Raw genomic sequence first — 4,161 nt, 5'->3', positions numbered from 1 at the left:
GAGAGAGAGAGAGAGGGGGGCGGGGGGAGAGAGAGAGAGAGAGAGAGTGGGGGAGAGAGAGAGAGAGGGGGAGGGGAGAGAGAGGGAGAGAGGGGCTCGGGAGAGAGAGAGGGAGGGGGATGGAAGGTGGGGGGAGGGAGACTGTCAACATTCCCGGTTTCTGCACAGGGATTGTGATCGTGGAACACTGGAATTCTTCAAATGTTTTAACCTTAATAAGAGAGAGAGAGACAGAGAGAGAGAGAGAGAGAGAGGCAGACAGAGAGCGAGAGAGGGGCAGACAGAGAGAGCGAGAGAGGGGCAGACAGAGAGAGCGAGAGAGGGGCAGACAGAGAGAGCGAGAGAGGGGCAGACAGAGAGAGCGAGAGAGGCAGACAGGGAGAGCGAGAGAGAGGCAGACAGGGAGAGCGAGAGAGAGGCAGACAGAGAGAGCGAGAGAGAGGCAGACAGAGAGAGCGAGAGAGGCAGACAGAGAGCGAGAGAGAGGCAGACAGAGAGAGCGAGAGAGGCAGACAGAGAGAGCGAGAGAGGCAGACAGAGAGAGCGAGAGAGGCAGACAGAGAGAGCGAGAGAGGCAGACAGAGAGAGAGAGAGAGGCAGACAGAGCGAGAGAGACAGGTAGACAGAGACAGAGAGAGAGGGAGGGAGGCAGACAGAGACAGAGAGAGAGAGAGGGGGAGGCAGACAGAGACAGACAGAGAGAGAGGGAGGCATACAGAGACAGACAGAGAGAGAGGGAGGCAGACAGAGACAGACAGAGAGAGAGGGAGGCAGACAGAGACAGACAGAGAGAGAGGGAGGCAGACAGAGACAGACAGAGAGAGAGGGAGGCAGACAGAGACAGACAGAGAGAGAGGGAGGCAGACAGAGACAGACAGAGAGAGAGGGAGGCAGACAGAGACAGACAGAGAGAGAGGGAGGCAGACAGAGACAGACAGAGAGAGAGGGAGGCAGACAGAGACAGACAGAGAGAGAGGGAGGCAGACAGAGACAGACAGAGAGAGAGGGAGGCAGACAGAGACAGACAGATACACAGACGGAGAGAGAAAGAGGGACACACAGACGGAGAGAGAGAGAGGGAGACACAGACGGAGAGAGAGAGAGAGAGAGAGAGACACACACACACAGACGAGGAGAGAGAGAGAGAGAGAGAGACACACACACACAGACGAGGAGAGAGAGACACTCACAGACGGAGAGAGAGAGACACACACACAGACGGAGAGAGAGAGAGACAGAGAGAGAGACACACACACACAGAGACACAGAGAGAGACACACAGAGGGAGAGAGAGACAGACACAGAGAAAGAAACAGAGAGAGACAGAGAGTAAGGGAGAGAGACAGAAAGTGAGAGGCAGAGATTGTGAGCAAGAATGTGAGAGAGAGAGACAGAGAGACACACAGATAGATAGAGAGGGGAGAGAGAGACAGAGAGTAAGAGAGAGAGTGTGAGAGCAAGAGTGTGAGAGACAGAGAGACATACACACAGAAAGATAGAGAGGGGGAGAGAGAGAGAGAGAGAGACAAAGAGAGAGGCAGAGTGTGAAACACAGAGAGAGAGTGTGAGAGACAGAGACACAGACACACAGAGAGGACAGAGGGAGGGAGAGAGAGGGCGAGACAGTCGGGGAGAGAGACAGAGAGAGGCAGAATGTGAGAGACAGACAGACACACACACACAGACAGGGAGAGAGAGACAGATAGAGACAGACACAGAGAGAGAGAGACAGACACAGAGAGAGAGAGAGACAAAGACAGAGAGAGAGAGAGAGAGAGAGACAGAGAGAGTGCGAGAGGGACAGAGAGGGAGAGAGAGAGAGAGGGAGAGAGAGAGAGAGGGAGAGAGAGATGGAGACAGCGAGAGAGACAGAGTGAGAGAGAGAGACAGAATGTGAGAAACAGAGGCACAGAGAGAGAGAGAGAGAGAGACACAGATAGTGAGAGAGGGACAGACAAACAGAGAGTGAGGGAGATAGGGAGAGAGCACAAGACAGAGAGAAATGGTGAGCTAGAAAGAGCGGAAGAGACATAGAGAGGTGGAGGGAGAGTGAAAGAGAGACAGAGAGAGACGGGGAGAATGGGAGAGAGAGAGGGAGACTGAGGGAAGGATGAGTTGGTGCAGACAGGAGAGGAGGCCGCCAACTACAGATGGGGAAACACTGAAAAACAATAATTCAGGCCAGAATTAATAGTCACTTGGGCAAATGAGTGTTAATTAAGGAAAACCAGCATGGATTTCCAAAGGAAAAAATCATGTTTAACTAACTTGCTGGAGTTTTTGAAGAGGTAACAGAGGTCGATGAGGGTAATGCTGTTGATGTGGTGTACATGGACTTCCAGAAGGCATTTTAATCAGTGCCACACAACAGACTTGTGAGTGAAGTTATAAAGGGACAGCAGTGATGTAGATATGGAGTTGGCTGAGTGACAGGAAGCAGGGAGTGGTGGTTAATAGAAATGTTTTAGGCTGGGGGAAGGTTTATACTGGAGCTCCCTAGGGGTCGGTGTTGGGATCCTGGCTTTTCCTGATACATGTTAATGATCTAGATCTTGGTGTGTAGGGGACAATTTGAAAATTTGCAGATGATATGAGACCTGGAGGCAGTGTAAACTGTGCGGGGGACGGTGTGGAACTTCAAGAGGACATGGACAAGTTGGTGGAGTGGGCAGTCAGGTGCCAGACAAGTTGGTGGAGGGGGCAGACAGGTGGCAGACAAGTTGGTGGAGGGGGCAGACAGGCGCCAGACAAGTTGGTGGAGTGGGCAGACAGGTGCCAGACAAGTTGGTGGAGTGAGCAGACAGGTACTAGATGAAGTCCAGTGTGGAGAAGTGTGAAGTGATTCATTTTGGTAGGAAGAACATGGAGAGACAATATAAAATAAAGGGTACAATTCTAAAAGGGCTGCAGGAGCAGAGGGACCTGGGGGGGTATATGTACATAAATCACTGAAGGTGGTAGGACAGGTTGAGCGAGCGGGTAATAAAGCAGACAGTATCCTGGGCTTTATTAATAGGGGCACAGAGTACAAGAGCAGGGAGGTTATGTTAAACGTGTATAAAACACTGGTTCAGCCTCAACTGGAGTATTGTGTCCAGTTCTGGGCTCCGCACTTTAGGAAGGATGTGAAGGCTTTAGAGAGAGAGTGCGGAAAAGATTGACGAGAATGGTTCCAGGGATGAGGAACTTCAGTGACGTGGAGAGATTGGAGAAGCCGGGACTGTTCTCCTTGGAGAAGAGAAGGTTGAGAGGAGATTGGATCGAGGTGTTCAAAATCATGACGGGTCTGGGCAGAGTCGATCAGGGGCTGGGCAGAGTCAATAGGGAGAAACTGTTCCCATTGGTGGAAGGATCGAGAACCAGAGAGACACAGATTTAAGGCGATTGGTGAAAGAAGCAACAGCGACATGAGGAGAAACTTTTTCACACAGCGAGTGGTTAGGATCTGGAACGCGCTGTCTGAGAGTGTGGTGGAGACAGGGTCAATCGAGTGGTTAGGATCTGGAACGCACTGTCTGAGAGTGTGGTGGAGACAGGGTCAATCGAGTGGTTAGGATCTGGAACGCACTGTCTGAGAGTGTGGGGGAGACAGGGTCAATCGAGTGGTTAGGATCTGGAACGCACTGTCTGAGAGTGTGGTGGAGACAGGGTCAATCGAGTGGTTAGGATCTGGAACGCACTGTCTGAGAGTGTGGGGGAGACAGGGTCAATCGAGTGGTTAGGATCTGGAACACACTGTCTGAGAGTGTCGTGGAGACAGGGTCAATCGAGTGGTTAGGGTCTGGAATGCACTGTCTGAGAGTGTGGGGGAGACAGGGTCAATCGAGTGGTTAGGATCTGGAACGCACTGTCTGAGAGTGTGGTGGAGACAGGGTCAATCAAGGCTTTGGGAAAGGAATTGGATCATTATCTGAAAAGGATGAATATGCAGGGTTACGGGGAGAAGCTGGGGTGGGAGTGGGACTGAGTGAAATGTTCACCAGAGAGCTGGTGCGGAATGATGGCCAGAATGGCCTATTGGGCTGTAACAATTCAGTGATTCTGTGAGTGAGGGAGGGAGGAGGGGAGGAGGAGGGGTAGAGAGAGAGGGGGAGAAGTAGAGACAGAGAGGGATGGGGATGTAGATCAACGTGTAAATATAGACAGAGAGAGAGAGAGAGA

At 51.9% G+C, this 4,161-nt stretch overlaps 1 pseudogene; it reads left to right on the top strand.

The window, feature by feature from the left end:
* The window catches only part of LOC144676730 (uncharacterized), a 4,843-nt pseudogene extending 3,490 nt beyond the window's left edge, over positions 1-1,353 (top strand).
* Positions 1,354-4,161: the final 2,808 nt, after the last annotated feature.

This window comes from Cetorhinus maximus, unplaced genomic scaffold, assembly GCF_964194155.1.
Source record: "Cetorhinus maximus unplaced genomic scaffold, sCetMax3.hap1.1 HAP1_SCAFFOLD_1859, whole genome shotgun sequence".
In the NCBI taxonomy this organism is placed as follows: Eukaryota; Metazoa; Chordata; class Chondrichthyes; order Lamniformes; family Cetorhinidae; genus Cetorhinus; species Cetorhinus maximus.
The sequence above is the reverse complement of the archived record's forward strand: the minus strand, read 5'-3'. Positions and strand labels throughout refer to the sequence as shown.